Raw genomic sequence first — 21,126 nt, 5'->3', positions numbered from 1 at the left:
GTGTCTCCTTCTCTCTCTCACTCTCCGTCTATGGTGCTCCCCGATCCCCTTCAATTGGTATTAGAGCTATGGTGACCGCGGAGAGCACGACGGCTTTGAGAGCTTTGAGGCGATAGCTCGGTCTCTCTCGACGGTAGAGAGATTAAGAAAGCAGAAGACTTACTGTGAGAATGCAATGGGAGCTTGTGAGCTCAGTTGAGCGTGATGAATGCTCTTGTGGAAGCTCAGAAAGGAGTGTGGAAGACTGTGTGTAAGTGAAGGTGCTGCCCTAAAACTGTGTGCGCAACAGCACTATTTTCAGATTCGTTTTTCTCCTTGTAGAATGCAGATCTGAGAATTCTGTCCTATGTGCCCATCCGTTTCGACGTGGTCTACAACTTTGCAGAAGAAACTTTTTGCAAATTCCTCACCGTTTTGCTGATATTCAGCTCAGACTGACTGTATACAGAAATTCCAGATTTTCTATTGTCGCATTGTGTGCGAGTTTGATGCACTTTTGGAAGCACGGGAGATGCTTGAAGTTGAGTGCATAAATTCTGAGCTGAAGATGCAATTGCAGATTGTGTTAAGCTTGTGGTTTGAGGGTTTTTTGGTAGACTTGGGCAACGAAGTACGGAGGCTTTTACACACCACCGAAGCGGTCTCTTGAGAGACGCAGGTTTTTGGAGCACACAGGTGGAGCTTCTTTCACTGGTTTTCACAAAATACTTTGGCAGTGATTTTGTGCTTGGATTCATGGTCTTTGCGGATGGTTTGTATATGGTTATGGCACATGGTTGATGCCCATTATATATGCATTTTGGCGAGCACTTTCAAGTGCCGGTAAGCTCTCTTGAGAGCATTGTTTTCGCATTGATCAAGTTTTCGGATTGCAAATCTTTTGGCGTTTGCTTATGCGCAGTCACTCCGTTGATGTACGTTGAGTGCGGATTGCCATTGTATGTGAAAATGTGGAGCCATTTTGGCATTTCTACTCATTGGCATTGAGTAGTGTTATGGTTTATGGTAGAGACTGTACTTGAGTTTTTGCTCAGTTTTCAGGGAAAATTCTGTCCGATTTTTCCCAGATTCTTGCCATAGTTTGTGATCGAGTGTTTACTCTCACTTTGACAGGTTTTGTCAGTTTGGACACAGTTTTGTGTTTTTGTATCCACTCTCGCAAGAGTGAGTTGTGTATCTTTCTTTGCTTGAGACAGTGGTTTGCTCTCGGGTGGGAGAGTCTTGTGATCTCGAGCATTGTTTGCCATAGTTTTGCAGAGCTTATGCATGTATATTGAGTGTAGTTTGATGCGCATTGATTGCTCATTGTATTGAGCTTGCAGGACAATGGTTATTTTGTGTTGATAGCCATTGTGCGTCGAAACTCTGGCGAAATTTTCCCAGGAGTTTTATGCGTATCATTTATGCGATCTAGGTAGAGATTGCGGGCTGCACTCAACATTTGTGTGCAGTGTTCTCTGCAGGTGGGAGATTTGTGCGTGTGTATGCATCGATACCGCACAGTGTGGGCTTGGTGATTAGCTCACAGATTGCAGTGTGATACTAGAGCATGCGAGGCTTGTATTTACATTGCGGGAGCTCTATTTTGGAGTGTGTCTCACAGGTTTTACATTGTGTTTCTGGCCATATTTGTAGACAGTTTCCAGGTGTTGTTGGTGAGGTGGTTTTGCTATCTAGCTTGCTACTTGTGCTCATGGTAGAGATAGGTGATCGATCAGATTGTGACCTTTCACAGATGCGCATGTTTGATGGGTCAGACTTTGCGGCATGGAGAGAGTGTATGCTTGATGCATTGACACAGTGAGGGTTGCATGGACCATTGAGTGGTGATGCAGATAGACCTTCATGCTTGTCTGACGATCAGTGAGAGGAGCTAGAGGAGATGGCACTATCTACACTCTCTTTGCACCTTGCGGAATCTGTATACGCTCTTATTATGTATGAGACTACTACGAGAGCACTTTGGCGCAGATCACATGATATGTATGATAGATCTGAGTCATCACGGACTCGTGTGAGACATGTACATTCACGAGCACGCCGACAGGTGACATGTTGGTATTGTGGTCATTTTGGACACGTTAGACAGCGTTGTTTTCGTCGTATGCGACATCGTAGGAGACATGGCAGTCTTAGAGATGTATGTAGTGATGCCATGGACTCAGTTGCTTTGACAGTTGAGGCACATGTAGTGTCGGAGTATACTAGTGACGGGGATGTCACTTTTACCTCGAGCTATGCACGAGATGCTATACATGTGGATAGTGCACTCCCTTCGCAGTGGTTGCTAGACGCAGATGCTATGTTTCATGTCACGCCGCATCGTGCATGGTTTTGTAGCTATTCTAGCGGGATGCTTGGCAGTGTACGTTTGACCGATGGATCGGTGCATGCGATAGCAGGTGCAGGAGATGTGAGACTGTCATTACCGAGTGGTGCATCTTACTTGTTACGACATGTGCGCTATGTACCAGATTTGACAGTGAGTTTGATCTCGTTTGGTCAACTTAGAGATTGTGGATGCCAGATTTCGCTACGAGAGCGAGATTTTGTGATGCATTTGGGTTCGCTAGTGATTGCGAGAGGTGCCAGGAGTGGTACAGGTTACCCATTGCATGTGGATCACGGGAGAGACGGTGTTGTCTCTGTGATCATGCAGCCAGGTAGAGAGCGAGAGAGCAGGCGAGTCTCTTTTGCTCATGGGTTGCAGGATGCTTTGCATGGAGTGCAGAGTAGTGAGCTCGTTGTGCACACAGTTGGGGCACGACTTGAGCAGTCACACAGAGAGGTGACAGAGTCAGACATGCATGCTTTGCTAGTGACTGAGCAAAGCAGAGAGTCAGTTGTGCGAGATACTTCTATGAAGGATAGACAGGTAGAGCGGTCTTGCTCTAGTGAGTCACGACAGGAGGACGTTGTGTAAGAGTCTATGCATACGGAGTTAGAGCATGAGAGCTCTAGTGAGTCACAGCAGATTGAGTGGTCATGTTTACAGTGGATGATTGTAGAGGAGGCTGAGATGTCAGCGATTATGCGATCATTCCTTTCTATGCTCGAAAGTGAGCATGGGGATATAGTTGTGCAGGACATGTCTTCCAGCAGACACCTAGAGCAGCAAGTTTGCTCTGAGGTTGCACGACAGGTTGATGCTTCTTTTGTGGACACTCAGGAGATGCATGTGGCTGACATGCCTTGTCAGTCAGAGATGCCTATTTCTAGGGATATATATGTTGATTCATGCCCCGTAGAGCTAGCAGGGCCCGCTAGCATTGCATCGGCATTTGGTGGTGTCATGTATGAGATGCTGATCTTGAGACCGGATATCGCAACTGTAGTGGGAGCATTTGCAGTTGGGGTTGTCAGTCGTTTGTTGACTAATAATGGCATAGTGCACGAGGGAGATATGCAGGTATTGTGTACATACTTGCAGTACGTGTGCAGTACGTCTGGTGGTGTATGGACTTACACGGGAGCAGGACAGCCGGATGCACACGATCACAGCCAGCCAGTGGGCATCGGCCTGTGCCTTGCCCGACCGCCCACTGACTTGTATACCTTATACATAGCATAAGTGTATAGGGGGCTGCTCACTCTTTGAGTCTCCCCACCCATATCTGTGTGTCGTGTGTCTCCTTCTCTCTCTCACTCTCCGTCTGTGGTGCTTCCCGATCCCCTTCAGTTTCTAGGCTTCAACAAGCCATGGACAATCCATCCCTCCAAAGTGAAGTGCAACAGCAGCTTCGTACTCATGGGATTCTCCAAGCTCCCCACCATGACGAGAGAGCACCTAGGAAGCCTCCTTGTGAGACTTCCAAAAGAGGCCTCTCTCCAATTAGGAAAGAAGAAGAGGATCCATATGAAGGGCTCAAGAATTTACTTCTTGATGATGCATCTCCTTCCCAAAGGAGAACTTAAAAGCTACCACCGAAGGAACGAGAAAGAAGTGAGTCTCCTGCCACCTTGATGGAGATGGCTCCACGAAGACAGCGGGCTAAACGATCTCCATCACCTCCCAAGTGGAGAAGGCCATCACATACTTCTCCACACCATAATTCAAAGAGGGATGATAAAAAGCAAGAGAAGAAAAAGGCGAGAAAGAGGACACCCTCTTCTCCATCTTCTTCATCCTCTTCCTCTTATGAAAGTGATGGTGAAGACAAAGAAGATCAAGGCAAGAAAAAGGCGAGAAAGAGGTCACCCTCTTCTCCATCTTCCTCAAATTCTTCATCTTTTAAAGAAAGTGATGGTGCAAACTTTGAACCATAAAATAGAAGAGACCATAGGAAATCCTATGCCGCGTGGAAGAGGTCGTCCAAGCTCAAGAAGTTCAAAGAGGGAGGGAAGAGCATCTCTTTCATTACCTACGATGGCACCTTTGGTGCTATGGACAAAGTCTTGGCCTTTATCCAACAATTCGATGCGGCGTTTGGAGATGAGGGCTTCAAAGAGTCCTCTAAGCTACGCCATGTAGCTATGCACTTTCAAAAGTCCGCCAGGAAATGGTGGTTAGCCTACGGGCCAATGGTGAAGCTCCATGAACATGGAAAGCTTTAAGAGCTTCCATTATGAAGTTTTTCTTTTTTTTTTAAGCCTTTGACTTTATTAAAATCTTCAAAGGGGGGATCCCATAGTCCGAAAGAGAAGGAGGAGAGAGCGAGACTCTCTTTGCATGATGGCATGAGAAGATGCCATGATTGAATGAGGAGGGAGAAAGAGAGAGATTTTCTCTCTAGTTAAAAGAGATATTCAAGAAGAAATGAAGAGATCGAGAGAGCGGATTCCTCTTTTGTCGTAGATAGCACATGAGAGAGAGAAAATTTGCCAGGAGGCTGGAGAGAGAGAGAGAGAGAGAGAGAGAGAGAGAGAGAGAGAGAGAGAGAGAGAGAGAGAGAGAGAGAAGAGAGAAATTTTGTTGCGCTGCCCTATAGGGTGTAAGCATGTTGTCACGCTGCCCTATAGGGTGTAAGCCCTGATACGTTCAAGAAAAGTGGAAGCTTACAAAGCTGCATCGACGAAAGGTTTTGAAGCCAAAGATAAGTTTTGTAAAACTTGTTGTAAAAACAATATTTTCACTATTCAAATTGCTCAATAATTTCACAATATCTCGTTCTCGTCTCGATTTTCGTCTCTCTCTTTAAAACTAAAGACAACATTCTCTCTTTTCCTTTTTGCTGAACTATTAAGCGATCATGTTCGTGGATAATCATTGATACAATCTGGCACCAAGACTGCATGGCACATTCCTTGGCAACAGATTTTAGCAACACATCTCCAGCCATCGTTCCTTGTGGGTGGGCTTGGGTTGGGGGTTTGTCTTTTTGTCTTTGCTTGGTTTTTCTTGTGTGGTCCTGCTCCATGGCCCAGGCATAGAAAAATATCCATCAGTGGCACGCCCGGTGGGACCCAACTTCTAGCGTTCTCGCTTGAGCGAAGTACCTCCAACTCTCAGAGATGGAGCTAGTTTTCCCTTTTTGCTTGTATTTGATTTTTAGGCTGGTTTCCTTCCTCGCGGCCATCTGGGATGCATTCGTCTGTTGCTACCCAGACCTTGAATATTGATGATGATGTTGGTGAGCTTTTAGGTTTTTATAAAATTTGGGATGAGTTTTTAGCCCATTTGAGCGATGAAGTGGATAAAGACGAGGGCATTTCCCTTGAGGATATTTCTTGGAGCAAAGCATTGAGAGAGAGTGCGACTCTTGACCAGTGCATATGGGATGGCTTTTTGGCCAATGTAGTGGATGATGCCACTTTTATTGAATGTTTTCTCCAAGAGGAGAATGTTGATCTACTTCTTGTTCTTTCCCACCCTCCCACCCTTGTTGAGGAGGTGTTGTATGGAGTGGGATTTACACATTCTTCTGAGCATATCGATGATGAGATGCAGCCTTTAGAAGGGGTCGGGTTTGTCACAGGGGATAAGCCTTTGATTGCAGCCACACATTTTGACAATGTTGTCCTTATTGAAGATATTTGTGATGGTTCTAGTGTTAGCTCTCTTGATGTTTCTGATGACGATGTGGTTCATACTGAAAATGTTTTTTCGAGAGAGCAGCATGATTCTCTAGTTGCAGATCCCATGGTTACTAATGCTTATGATGCTTTTAGCCCACCACCTATTCCCCAAGCTAGGGAGTGACCTGTTGACCAGTGGATTGTGAAGTTGACACCCTTTGATGGCGTTGGCGTTGTGACAGCTGACTCCCATTTACTGCAATTTGTGCAAGCTTGTTGGTTTGAGGGTTATGACAAACCTGATGACCTTATGAGGTTCTTTCTTGCTTTTCTCACTAGGGTAGCTATGCAATGGTACCTTAGTATGATGCGTCATTCCCCACATTTGATGCAGACTTGCGATGGATTGGGTAGCGCTTTTGTTGCCAGATTCTCTCCTATTATGCCTTCTTGTTTAGTCTTTGGGACCCTGTTAGAATTTTTCCAAGGGGAGGGTGAGCCAATTGTTGATTATGTTAACCGTTTTCAAACTTTCAAGTGGAAGCATTGTGATCCCCATTGTTTTGATGAGAGGGTTTTATTGGAATGTTTTCTTACTGGTATGTTGAGGGATATTCAATTTCATGTGAGGTTGTCAGATCCAAAGAAACTTGATGATGCATATGCACGCGCTAGGGTTGTGGGGGAGGCCTTTGAAGCTACCGCCCTAGCAGTCCAATGGAGGGTAAACTTTGAGGCTGAGCAAAACCATAGAGAGGGTTGTTTGAATGCTATGACATGTGCTTCTAATGTTCCTATTCCACCATCTCTCACTCCAACACCTTTGCAAGCTAATGAGGCACCTGTTTTTAAAGATAACACTTCTTCTCTACCACATTGGGTACCACATGTGCCACAACGTGAGTTTGTTTCCCATCCAAGGGGGTTTTGGCAAGATAAAGAAAAGAGGGAAAGTAATAGAAAAAGGGTAAAATTTAAATGGAAAAAGAAAAGCCCAATGAACAAGGCACTGGTCTAACCGAAAATTCTGGGTTCACACTAGCAGGCTAGTTTTCCCCGTAGGACGCCACTGTTGCACTTTTTTTTTTGGCCAAGGGCATGGGGATTTCGACAGAGAAACATAGCATCTACATGAGATTTGAATGTTGAAGCGAGCTTGAAAGGTTGTTTCATCATAATTTTCACGGCGATGATCTCACTTGGTCTGCTTTAAGGAGTTGTTTTGACAGGGTATGATATGCTTGGAAATGATACAATGAAGTCCACGACCTTGACAACTAAAGAGTGAGATCGGTCACTGCTAGAGGTGTACAAAGGAAGCTGGGAAAGAGTTTGAAGAGGGTGGCCACCAATGGCCGCTTATTGTTTTTTGCATATCATCTGTGACTTTATCGTATTGTGCGAGTGTGTGAGTGCAAGAGTGTGGGTGTTTGTCAAAGGGATTTCGGAGAAGCCTTTGTCAAATATAAAAAATGTGCTTTAATATGTTTGTTTAATGTGTTGCGGGGAGCGTGATGAAGGTGTCCAGAGGAAGGGAACTAAGCATGATGAGGTAGCCATATGCACTATTTTGAGTCATGTTGAGGCTGCCGAGAACAAGAGGACCACGAAGACTGAGAGGGGGTTGCAATAGGCTGAGGGATTCCCCTATGTGTGTGTGTGTCCGTGAGTTGCTGGAGAGAGAGATGAGAGAGAGCTGCCGCAAGATTGGTGTGAATGGGAGGTTGAAAGAGTTTGATTAAATAAACAAAATGGGTATTTTTAGTATGTTTTTTTATAATCCCACGAGGGGTGCCAAAAGGGGGTGTGTCGATTAGAGGCACGGGCAACTAGCAGAAGGGGTATGCACGGCGAGGCTGAGAGGGTGATGATAGGCTTGCGAGCAAGGGAGAGAAAGGGGCCATGCAGGCCATAGCCGCGTGGGAAGCAAGAGAATGAGGCCGAGCAGGCCATTGTCGATTGGAGAGAGGCTTCTGCTGTATACCCAGGCCTGAGAGAGTAGCGGTATGCAGGCCATGAGGGCCTTGCGAGCATGCAGGAAAGCCGAGAGGGCTTAGAAGACCCTTGGAGGGTTGCAAGCCATCGACGAGAGAGAAGGGCTGCAAGCCATCGAGGAGAGAGAGGGCTTTGCCTTGTGAATGGAGCATGAGTTGCAGGAGAGAGAGAGCAAGAGAGGGCGCTGCCCTGTAGCAAACCGACACGAGGAGCAGGAGATGACGAGTGAGGGGCAATAAGAAAAGTGGCACCAATTTCGGGTTGAGCCCAAGAGGGCGTACAAGCCATAATTGAGAATGCGAAGAGAGAGAGAAATCTCTCTGTCGTGAATTGAATGAGAGAGAAGAGAGATGTTTTTTTTTAAAAAGCCTTTGACTTTATTAAAATCTTCAAAGGGGGGATCCCATAGTCCGAAAGAGAAGGAGGAGAGAGCGAGACTCTCTTTGCATGATGGCATGAGAAGATGCCATGATTGAATGAGGAGGGAGAAAGAGAGAGATTTTCTCTCTAGTTAAAAGAGATATTCAAGAAGAAATGAAGAGATCGAGAGAGCGGATTCCTCTTTTGTCGTAGATAGCACATGAGAGAGAGAAAATTTGCCAGGAGGCTGTAGAGAGAGAGAGAGAGAGAGAGAGAGAGAGAGAGAGAGAGAGAGAGAAGAAAGAAAATTTTTTGCGCTGCCCTATAGGGTGTAAGCCCTGATACCTTCAAGAAAAGTGGAAGCTTACAAAGCTGCATCGACGAAAGGTTTTGAAGCCAAAGATAAGTTTTGTAAAACTTGTTGTAAAAACAATATTTTCACTATTCAAATTGCTCAATAATTTCACATTATCTCGTTCTCGTCTCGATTTTCGTCTCTCTCTTTCAAACTAAAGACAACATTCTCTCTTTTCCTTTTTCCTGAACTATTAAGCGATCATGTTCGTGGATAATCATTGATACAATCTGGCACCAAGACTGCATGGCACATTCCTTGGCAGTAGATTTTAGCAACACATCTCCAGCCATAGTTCCTTGTTGGTGGGCTTGGGTTGGGGGTTTGTCTTTTTGTCTTTGCTTGGTTTTTCTTGTGTGGTCCTGCTCCATGGCCTAGGCATAGAAAAATATCCATCACCATGCAATTGAACTTCTTCCAGGAAGTTCACCGCCTAATAAACTTCCTTATAGAGGTTCTCAAGATCAACAAGAGGAGATTATGCGGCAAGTGCATGAGTTAGTTGAGAAGGGCATGGTTAGGCCTAGCTCATCTCCATTTTGCTCACCCGTGTTACTAGTACAAAAGAAATACGGCACATATCGAATGTGTGTCAACTATAGAGCACTAAATAGGATCACTATCAAGAATAGGTTTCCCATTCTGCGGGTAGAAGACCTATTTGATAAGCTACAAGGATCAACCTAAAAAGTGGCTATCATCAAATAAGGATAGTTGATCAAGACATTGTAAAGACCGCATTTCGCACTACGTTTGGTCTTTACGAATATATGGTCATGCCTTTTGGCTTGACCAATGCACCAACCACATTCAACCGCTTGATGGAGAAGCTATTCACGCCTCACCAAACCTTCACTGGAGTGTTGTTTGATGATATTATCATCTGCTCTAATTCAATAGACGAACACAAAAAACATCTCCAGGTAATATAAGAGAGAATAAACTTTATGTTAATCGAAAGAAATGTGAAATTTTCTTGTAAGAGCTTCAGTATTTAGGTCACATTATCTCTTAAGATGGCATCCAAATGGATCCATCAAGTTAGAGGTAATAAAAGGATGGCCTAAACCAAGGAATCTCGATGAACTAAGAAGCTTTATAGGTATGTGTGCATACTATAGACGCTTCATAGAAAAGTTCTCACAAATAGCGGGACCATTACATGACCTAACAAAGAAAAACGTTAGGTTTACATGGTCTGCCAATGAGAACAATGCTTTCAAACAGCTTATCTCTCAACCTGTGCTTACACTACCGGATCTCTCAAAACCATTTGAGGTCCAATGTGACGCTTGTGGTGATTGCCTTGGAGCTGTTTTGGTCCAAGAAGGGCACCCCATAGCCTATGAAAGTCGAAGGGTCGACCCTGTTGAGCAAGCTCTAGGCATATATGAAAAGGAACTCCTCGCAGTTCTACATGCCTTAGGCTCATGGAAGCACTATTTATTGGGGACTCCTTTTATTCTGCGAACGGATCACCAAAGTCTTAAGTACTTCATGACGTAGACCAAGCTCTCCGACAAACAAATGAGGTGGGCAAATTTTCTTCCGCAATTTCATTTTCATATTGCTCACATTGTTGGCAAGCATAATCAAGTAGCTGACGCACTCTCAAGACGGCCGAGAGTGAATGCGGTTTCCATAGCAACTCACAATGATCTATCTTCTATGATAGATGAGTATGCTATTGATCCCGATTTTAGAGATGTGATTTCAGCCCTTGCATTAGGGAAGAAAGAGGAACCATTTACTTTACGAGATGGTTATCTTCTCTATGGCAATAGACTATGCGTTACTAACTCACTACGTGAGAAAGTAATGTATGAATCTCATGCTCCTCCTTATGCGGGGCATAGAGGGATTCAGTCTACCCTAAAGGGGATTGAAACATTTTTCTATTGGCCTACCACGAAAGCAAACATACAAGAGTAAGTTTCTAAATGTGTGGTATGCCAAAAGACAAAGTTTGATAGAGGGAAGTAGCCTGTATTGCTTCAACCTTTGCCAATCCCTAATTCACCATGGGAGAGCATATCCATGGATTTTATCTTTGGATTTCCTAAGTTTATCCATGGGAATATGGGAATATGGACGATAGTAGAGAGGTTCAGTAAACAAGCTCATTGTATACCTGTCAAAAAGACTATCAAAGCCCATCAAATGGGAACTCTCTTCATAGCACAAATCTTCAAGTACCATGGCTTGGCAATGTCCATAGTGTCAAATAGAGATCCTAGAATGACCAGTAATTTCTAGAAGGGTCTCTTTGAGAATTTAGGGACAAGGCTAAATTTCTCTTTGGCCTATCACCCGCAAACGGATGGCCAAAGTAAAATAGCTAACCTAACAATTTTTGATCTACTAAAAGCCTATGTAACGGAAGTAGATCAGAGATCCCAATGGGAGAAGTACTTACCCTTAGTGGAGTATGCCTACAATAATACTGTACATACTTCCACGGGAAAAGCACCTTTTGAGGTAATTGAGGGAAGATCAAAAAGTCCCCTGCTACTTCGATCTTCGCTGTAGATGAGTATAGCCGAGAGCTACAAGAATCTTTCCAAAAGATTAAGGATGCTATCTCTATCTCACAGCAAAGGCAAAAGGTTGCTGTTGACAAGCACAGAAGAGCCCAAGCCTTTAAAGAAAATGATTTGGTCTTATTAAAATTTTCCAAGGCTCGATTAAGGCACACAACGGGCAAGAATCCTATGAGACACCAAAAGTACTATGCTAAATTAGCAAAAAGGTACTATGGTCCCTTCCAGATTCTTAGGCCAATCAATGAGATGGCCTATCAACTCAAGTTACCCAACCATTGGCTTACACACAATGGTTTGAATGTGAGCCTACTAAAGCCTTACAAAGGAGAGCCTGCTGCTGCTGCAGCCCGAGTCCATTCTCCGACATGAAGACAAGGTACTAAGAGGCAGTAAGACTATCCGATGATATCTTATTAAGTTTAAGAATTATCCTTTTGAAGATGCTAGATGGATGCAAGACATACAATTAAAGGATAACCTAAACCTTGTCAATGCTTACAATGCTTCCTTAGAGTAAGCAAATGTACAAATGTAAAAAAAATAAAATAAACAAAGTTTATGTTTTATAAGACTCTCTTTTTCTTTATTGTGCAAAAAAATGAATTAGTATGCATGCTTAAATCAAGTTTGCGGAGATGATGTCTCCCAAACACCAAGTAGAACTTATCACTCTACTATGGAAGATTGATAGGACTAATGGATCACTCTTCCTGGACCAGTGTTTTGGTCAGTGAGGTGGATGCTTATGGATTGGGTATATCGAGGTCGTGGGAACCGATGCTTATGTGAGTATGGTTGGTGACTTGGTTTATCATGTCGAGGAGGTTTAGGACATCTTGTCTTTGCCTGCTACGCATCATTTCTGCTAGCGAGCGAGCGAGGGATTATGAGGGTTTGCATGACTTCTCGGGGCCTCGGATTATGCCCTATTGGCCGTGGCCATGGGCAACACGCCTTGCACACACTTTTAGCTCCATGGGCAATGCCCCTTGCACACACTTTTGGTTGGGGCTTCATAAGCCCAAAGGGGCTCATTTTGGGGTTGATCGCATTCGAGCGAGAGCCCCGCAACAGGGTTTACGTAGGTTTTTGGCGCAGGGCCCTTGTCGCCCTGGATGGCATATTGATCGCCCAGCATGAGCTTCAGGCAGCCGGGGAAGGCGCCTCCGCTTCATCCCCCCCATTGTGTAGGGGTCTCGGGTCTAGCCACGAAGGTGGGGGCCCTCAGTTCATGTGCAGGTAGCAAGCAATTGGAGGGCACCCGAGAGGGCCCTATTTGGCAGTAGCTCCGCCAGGGTTTGAGGGCGGATTTCAGCACCAGGGAAGCATTGTAAGCATGGACAAGGTTATTGGTGGCCTCAGGTTCAACACCCCTTCGTGGGATTTTTCCTCTCAGGCCAGCAGTGCCCCATCTTGTATGTAGGGTTGAGCCAGCTTGGGCCTTCCTCTTTTCTCTTGGTTAACATTACCTGAACCGGGCATCTATACAACCGACGCCTTTTGTTTCGGGCCCTCGTGCCCTTGCCTTGATCTACTACAGGCTTCATCAAGCTTTTGGTCGCTTTTCCGGATCTGGGAGAGATCCGAGGTTTGGCTCGCGTATGTGGCATCAAACTTACTCCAAATTTTGAGTGCCTAGACAAGGTATGCGGTACATACAAAGACTCGGGTGTTGTAACTAAGGTATATTCCCAAACCAGTGAAAATATGGAGTGTTTTGGAATTGTATTTTTCATGGTGTTAATGCGTTGATGGGCCTGGCGCCAACCACCCTTGTGAAAATTTCTCCCGGATGGTGCCATATGGCCATGTGAGAAATTTGCGCTAGAGTGGTTTGTACCACTTCAAGACAATTTTTATTTGGCACCAAAATTTGCACGTGTGGGGGAGAGCGCTAACCCCCAACATGTGGAAATTGTGGCAATGATACGACATCGTCTTAGAGCGGCACCAACCATCCTTGCACAAATTTCTCCCGCATGGCGTCATATGGCCAAGCGCTAGGGAAATTTGTGCTAGGGTGCTTTACACCACTCCAAGACAATTTATGTTTGTGACCAAATTTTGCATATATGGGGGAGAGAGCTAGCTACCCATGCATGAAAATTTGGTTGCAATATAATGTCATTTCAAAGTGGCGCCAACCACCCTTGAGCAAATTTCTCCCGAATGGTGCCATATGGCCATGCGTGGGAAATTTGCACAAGGGTGGTTTACACCACTCTGAAAAAAGTCCCGTTTGCCACCAAGTTTTGCATGTGTGGGAGAGATCACCAAACCCCCATATGTGCAAATTTTGGCTTCGATACGACATCATCTTGGAATGATGCTAACCACCCTTTGCACAAACTTCTCGCATGTGCGCCATATGGCCATGCGTGGGAAATTTGTGCTAGAGTGGTTTGTGCCACTCCATTTGTTTGCGACCAAAATTTGCACGTGTTGGAGGGAGAGCACCCCTCCGATGTAAATGAATTTTGGCAATGATATAACATCGTGACGGAATGGTGCTAATAGCCAATTTTCGGGAAATCAAAGAAAAAAAAGGTTTATTCTTCCTGTGCCGGAGCCATGGTGACATCGTCGGAAGGCTCGGTAACGCCTCACGATGCTGTTTTTTACTGGCATGGCCTCGTCACATGGCCCCCCCCCCGATTGGCCGGCCTTATCACCCTCATGCCAGCCTAGCAACCGCCCTCGGTTTCACTCTCCCTTCTCTCTCTCTCTCTCTCTCTCTCTCTCCCTGTAGTTTTATTCCCCAGGCAAGCATCGAATGAAATATCCCACTCACTCTCTCGCTCATATGCCCTACACACCTCCCTCTTCCCCTCTCTCCCTTCTCGGCACCCACTTTCTCTCCCTCATCCACTCCTCCCTCACTTCTGACAACTCACTCTCTCTAGCTCTTGTCCCGGCCGCATGGCCGCAGGTGACCCGGCCATCCTCTCTCTCTATCTCCCTGTTGCCTACAAGAGGCCGAATACACACACACTCTCTCTCTCTCTAATATTATCTCTCTCTTACCCACCCTGGTTGACCCTTAATGACCCTCCCCCACCTTACGGGCCACCCTCGGCCAGGAGCAGACTCGAGTACCCCCCCCCTCTCTCGCTTTCTCTCTTGTGTTTCCTCTCTGTCGGCCACAATAGCCCGGAACTATCTATCTCTCTCTCTCTTTCTCGCCGGCGCAGGTGCAAGCCAATAGCAGAATCTCTTTATCTCTCTCTCTCCCTCGCCCACACACCCCTCACCCTTCCCTCGGCCTCACTTTCTCCCTCCCTTGGCCCGCTATTCCTTCTCTCTCTCTCTCTCTCTCTCTCTCTCTCTCTCCTCACCCCATTGATTTGCTCCCCTCCTCTCGTCCTTGAGCTGCCATGCAAAGCAAGGGATAAGATTCCCTCTCTTTCTCTCACCACACACACCACCCCTTACCCCACTTCATTGCCAAAGAACCCCCCCCCTTCCCTCGCTCTCTTGTCGGAGGCCCACAAGGTGTGTTCCCCCCCCCCCCCCCCCCCCCACCTCATTAGTCTCTCTCTCTCTCTCTCTCTCTCTCTCTCTCTCTCCTCTCTGGTCTTGGGCATGGAAAGGGTTGTGGAGTACATGCGTAAGACACAACGTAGCCCTTTGCATCGACTTCCTAGAATCGCATATGAAGCAAGTCAAAGGTTCAAAAGACATGCAAGAGCAAAATACTAAGTTCGGGTGGATGCTTGATATCAAGAAATGGTTTGGAAGATGGGATGCATGTCACTTGGTCAAGGATGCGTCGATCGACTCCCAAGTTAATGAGGCCTTCTTACAACGCCAATGTATCATGGCTTGGGAGAAATCCGGAGGTTCTCGCTTCAGCCATTACACCACACACGTTGCCCCAAACTACAAATCTCTCTTCTTCTCGGAACGAGGTAACCGAACCCATTCCTACATCCTTGAGCCCATCCCGTTGAGTGCGATCCGCACCATTGCCTCCATTCGTCTTAGCTCCCATTCTCTACGCTGCGAGACAGGACGTTGGGGCACTGGCGAGGAGTGTCATCGACTTTGCACCTTATGCCCTCGTCAAGTGCGAGAGAGTGAGTACCACACACTACTTGAGTGCTCAGCTTTTGACCACATTAGGTCCTCTTTTCCCCATATATTCAGCCATGAGCTCTCCCTACATACCCTTCCTCCCAACCACGATGTGGACTCTCTATTGCGACGCTCATTTCAGCCATTTTTGAGCATCGAGAGTCACTTATGAACTCCACTCACACCACGTGACATGTTCATTTGGTCCCATAGGTCATATTTGACCTCCCAGGACGATAATAGAACTATCTATCTATCTATCTATCTATCTATCTCTCTCTCAGATAATCCTGTGCAGGCGCAAGAAACCGCACCCCCTCTCTCGTTCTGTGTCGAGCCCGCAGGCAGCCCTATTCTCTCTCTCTCTCTCTCTCTCTCTCTCTCTCTCTCTCTCTCTCTCTCTCTCTCGCAGGCCTATAGAGGTGCATCTGAAAAACCTTTCCTCCTCTCTCTCTATACACACACACACACACACACACACACACACACACACACACTCTCATCCTCTCCCTCCCTCACCACCTCACAAATCTCCCTCTCTCTCTTGCGCTCTGCACCCTCTCTCTCCGCAAGCAAGCCGCTAATCTCTCTCTCTCTCTCTCTCTCTCTCTCTCTCTCTCTCTCTCTCGCAGGCCTGTAGAGGCGCATCCGCAACACACACACTCTCTCTCTCTATCACTCACACACACAAATACACCCCCCTTGCTATAACACACACACACACACACACACACCACACACACACACACCACACACACCACACACACACACACACACACACACCATTCCCCCCCTCACTCACTCTCGCGTCCCTGCAGCAAACCGCCAACCGAAGGAAAGAAGGAAAAAGAAAAAAAATATATTTATATATATACATAATATTACCCCTCGTTCCCACGCACGCTCGCGTACACACATACATATACAAATACAATCACACACCTATACATACACACACTCACACTTACGCACTCACACATATACACACACGCCTGTCCACATATACCCACACACATAAACACACTCACGCTTACGGACTCACACATATACACACATGCTTGTCCACATATACACACACGCCTGCACACATATACCCACACACGCCTGCCCACATATACCCACACACATACCCACGACACGCATATACGCACGCACCGATAAAATACAAAAGAAGAAGAAGAAATTAAACGACAACGATGACCTCGACAAAAGAAGGAGGAACCCGAATCACGCGATGCCAACACCAAAAAGAACAAAGGCACCGAAGGCATGCCCCGGCCAACCCCGAAAAGACGTACGCACTACACCGACGCACCGACAAGCGGCCAATCATCGGCATCACACAACCACGACACCATTTTCAGTAAACCATAGGTTATTATCATCATTTTTTTCAGTTTTCACCCAAGCCTTGTAAAATTCCCAATTTATAAATTCCCTCTCTCTAGGTGATGGTCACAAAGGCTCACCTAGAGGTTTTCATTTTTAGTAACTCCCAAGACAAAGCAAGGGTCAACTACACTAGGCCCACTGCCTTGCTTTGTCTCCCCGATTAGCTTACCCTAATCAAACCGGGATTACCCTAATCCAAGCAACCAACACCTATAAAAGAGCACTAAGAGGTCACGATCAAGGAGGGCAGTTCATGAGTGGTCAGCACTTGGTAGAGTTTTAGTGGGAGGAGTTGACACTATTGGCATCATGGGGAGGGGACTTGTGTGATGGTTTGTTTTAGGAATTACACCGTGCGAAGGGAGCTACGTCCACCTCTCGACTCTAATGGTCGATGCACACACACATAGACGTTCTTGGTAGCAAGTTTCACATCATCGAGTTGTCTTTAGAGAACGCACCAAGTAGATTCACCATCTCTTCTCCCTACCTCTCTATCACCACGGTGTGCCACCTCGCCGGAAGGAAGGTTATTGTAAATATTGCAAAAATAATTCTCCCGCACACCCCCGAGGGTTTTCATCATTTGTCAATCTCTCTCTCTCTCCCTCTCTCTCTATGTGTGTAAGTTTGCGGTGTTCACATCACCGTGGTCTGCGTCCTAGCTGCTCAAAGCTAGGTGGTGCCCCCTGTTCGCTTTATCGTGGACCGGCTCGAGGCGTGCCATCGGCCCCGAGCGTTTTAGAGGCCGTCGGAGTTCGGGTATCACTTTGCTCCTGTCATTTGGTGCCCCCACGGAGGAAGGCTTCTAAGAAACCTTCAATTTACAATGCTGAAAGTGACGCACGCCATCAATCATGGATGAATGGCTGAAGGAATTTTCTAATTGGAGGACGAAAGAAGAGGAGACTAAGGAGGCACTAGCCGCCTTCATTGAAGTACTATTGCCAGGCTGTAGTGTCGTCAGTATTCAAGAGGTAAGCTCCCCATCTCGTGTTGCTTGTTCTAACCACAAATTGAGAGCATCAGGTGGGAGGCCTATGAAGTGCCATCATTGCTGTATGTCAACGAGTGTCGACAGAGGAAGTGAAGAAAGAACGGTGGGTTTTACTTCTGAAACTGCGGCACTCTCACGATAGTCAGATTTTCAGTAGCACCAAGTGTTTTCTCTCTAATGCTTCAAGAGGAGTCGTCAACTACATCAACCATAAAGTCTAAGTCCGGAGGCCTAAAGCATTTGGTGGACACAAGTGGGCCTACACTCTCTCTAGGCCTAGAGAGTTCAAATGAAGTCGACCATCCAAGCGTCGTCGTCGCATGCAGAATGGAAAGCCGATTGAGGTAGATTCTTCTCGCCCAGTCTGTTTTGAACCTAATGTGGAGGATTGTGCGGACTACTACAAGAGGTAGGAGCATGTGGTGAAGGTGTCACCTCGTCAACACCTAAGGTATACAACCCTAATGGTCAAGATCCTTGCCCTACACCCGACATGGATAATAACAATAGGATAGAAGTATATCCTTTCCGTTTCTTGCAACACATGCATGTAAATGTGTATATTGATAGGAAGATATTCTACCAGCAAAAGATTGTTTTCTCATTCAGAGCCAAGATGCTTGATGAAATCCTGAGATCTCCACGTCTCATCATCTTGCCCCTCGTGGATTACTACCACTCTTTTGATGTAAGCATCTTTATTCTGTTCTAGCTTTGCGATTCTATCCTTATCCTGTTTTAATCTATCCATCCAACTCTGTAAAAAGCCGCTATGAGCCGCTACTGTTGTTAATATAATATAAAAAAAAGAAGTAAAAAGGTTTGTAATTTCCTGAGTCACTACCATGGCAAGTGTTTCTTTCCCCACGTTCAGTGGAAAGAAGGGAGAAGATCTCACCACCGACTTTTTGGATGATTTCGACATTGCTTGTGTGGTCTCCAACAAAGATGATGACGCTTCACGACTTTGAATTTTTCCTCTACTGATGAAAGTAGAGACCAAGTCCTTGTACAATGCATTGCCCCAGGCTACCAAGAATGCATGGGATGTGTTACGGGCTACCTTTGTAAAGAGGTTTGGTGGAGGCACAACCTCGGAGAAGCACTTATGGGAGAGATGGGTTGCCTCATTGGAGGAAGGCGAAGGAGCACCAAATTTTCTAAAGAAGGACAGTTTCATTGCTGGCTTGTGGTCGCCGCTTAGAGAGAAGGTGAAGGGAAGGTTTCCTGCAACATATGAGTTGGCAGTAGAAGTAGCCCGCCTTAAAGACAAGAAGCTGCGCATGCAAGCAAGAGTGAACGAGTCAGAGGAAACAAGCTCGGTCCGACCAACCCTAGTGACTACAATAGACATTCATAGAGCCCAACCGCAAGAGGCATCAGAGGAGCAGCAAGACCTGCTAAGTCGCATCACCACCCAACTAGAGAGTTTATCCGTGCATCTTGTGTAGCAAGGGCATGCATCTGTCAAGAATCCAGAACAAGGAAGAGGACAACGAAGGCAGAACCAAGAGTACCACTGCTACAATTGCGGGGAAGACAACCATGGTATGTACTAATGACCACATCCAAGGAGGCAGAATTTTAATAGAGGAAGGAGACAGAATCAGATCTCTCCACCAAGGGCAAGACCACCGCCACCCAGGCAACCAATCTCACCTGTTCAAATTCCACCACCAGCAGTGCAACCATAGCTAGCCCCACCAGTTCAATTCCTACAGCCACCGATGCAACCACCACCACAATCACCACTTACACTCATCTTACACCCACCACCAATTGGTACTTGCACACCAAGTATCATTGGTCTTGCAGAAGAGGTCAAGATGAAGATAACAAAAGGATCAAGCGAGAAGTTTGTTCAAAGGACTGAAGCAGTGGAACAAGAGGTTAAAGAATCAAAAGGTGCTACCCCAGTGGGGGAGGTAAGTAAAATAAATTGTGTTACAAATGTGAGTACATCTTCAACCCTGGATGAAATAGGCACCAAAGCGATCAATCGACAACATTGGGCAGTAAGGGTAAGAAGGCGTAAAGTGTTGATCAAGCCTCGTCAGAGTAAGAGGAATGTAAAGAGCATGGAATATACAAGAGAAGAGGAAGAACAACATGCTAAGCAAGGCTTTGCAGAAGATGGACAACATATCGAGCAAATGGGAGGGCTTTGAAAACAGAAGCCTTTGCACCAACATGGACCAAGGACAGTGTAGCAAGCTAAAGGAATCTTGCATCAAGGAAGTTTCACTAGAGAACCATAACAAGGAGATAAGCAAGACTGAAGGTTTAGATTTGGATATTGCTCCAGAGGCTTGGCAGCCGAGCAAGACTTTATTGTGTATTGTCATAGATTTAGAGATGGGTAATGCCTCTAGTCTACTGAAAGGTGTTATAAACTTGGAGATGGGTAATGCCTCTAGTTTATGTGAGGGTGTTCAGAGTAAGTTTGATGATCAATATGTTTCCAACCTTTTAAGAATGTTCCAAACTCCTCCACAACACATCATTGTGTTTGCATGGGATGCATCAGACCTAGGGTTATGGTTAACTGCTAGAACATATAGAGGTAAGATCAGCATGGAGATAAGAGTTAAGGAGCCATGGATAGACAAAAGGCTGATATGGTGCAAGAATGAAGGCCTCATTCCCAATTTGGTGCAATTTTTTACAAACAGCGTATCCTCTCTATGGAGAGAGATAAGTGGGTTACACTTGTATTTAAGCTGCAAGGTAGGTGGCTTACTATTAGCATCAGAAAAGGAAGCTGACATGTTTAAGCACACCCAAGAGAAGCATGATATGCTTGTAGGTTTTTCCAATCGCGATAGTAAGCAAGATTCTGAAGACAACTGGAGCTCACCACACCAACAAGGCGGCCATATATGGTGGATTCTTGGCACACTCTTGGGAATCATAATTTTCAGTTCTATCTTTGCGGGAGCCAAGATGCTCATTTCCCCTCTCGCCTACTGGTGGTTACAAATTTGGTCCTATTTGGCATGCAAAGTTTATTGTTCGGACACTGCAGACAATGATCCTATTTTTCACTTGGGATCCAGGAGGACACTGGCACAAAGTTCTGGAAGCCATGGGACTCCCGTTTAATCAAACGACACTATTCCAAGGAACAGGCTATCACCCGAACCTGTTGGAGATTCATGAATATCCCAGAAATCTCACCAATGGCCAAATGGAATAGCTAGTTCTGAAGGCAACTTGATATCGGCTCCTACAGCTCAGCTGAAGAAGAATCAGAGGCAGGGGTAGAGACATGAATGCCTCTAGCCAAAAGGGGAGGGCTAATGATAGCCGATTTTCGAGAAATCAAAAAAAGAAGAAGAAAAAAGGTTTATTTTTCCTGTGCCGGAGCCGTGGCGGCACCATCGAAAGGCTCGGCAATGCTTGGTCAACCTCACGACGCTGTTTTTTACTGGCATGGCCTCCTCACATGGCCCCCC

At 45.9% G+C, this 21,126-nt stretch overlaps 1 pseudogene; it reads left to right on the top strand.

The window, feature by feature from the left end:
* Nucleotides 1-5,521: 5,521 nt before the first annotated feature.
* Nucleotides 5,522-6,973, top strand: LOC147462544 (uncharacterized; annotated as a pseudogene).
* The last annotated feature ends 14,153 nt before the right edge of the window (nucleotides 6,974-21,126 follow it).

Source organism: Adiantum capillus-veneris, chromosome 2, assembly GCF_014529385.1.
Source record: "Adiantum capillus-veneris isolate H3 chromosome 2, ASM1452938v2, whole genome shotgun sequence".
In the NCBI taxonomy this organism is placed as follows: domain Eukaryota; kingdom Viridiplantae; phylum Streptophyta; class Polypodiopsida; order Polypodiales; family Pteridaceae; genus Adiantum; species Adiantum capillus-veneris.
This window is presented reverse-complemented; position numbering and strand designations above follow the sequence as displayed.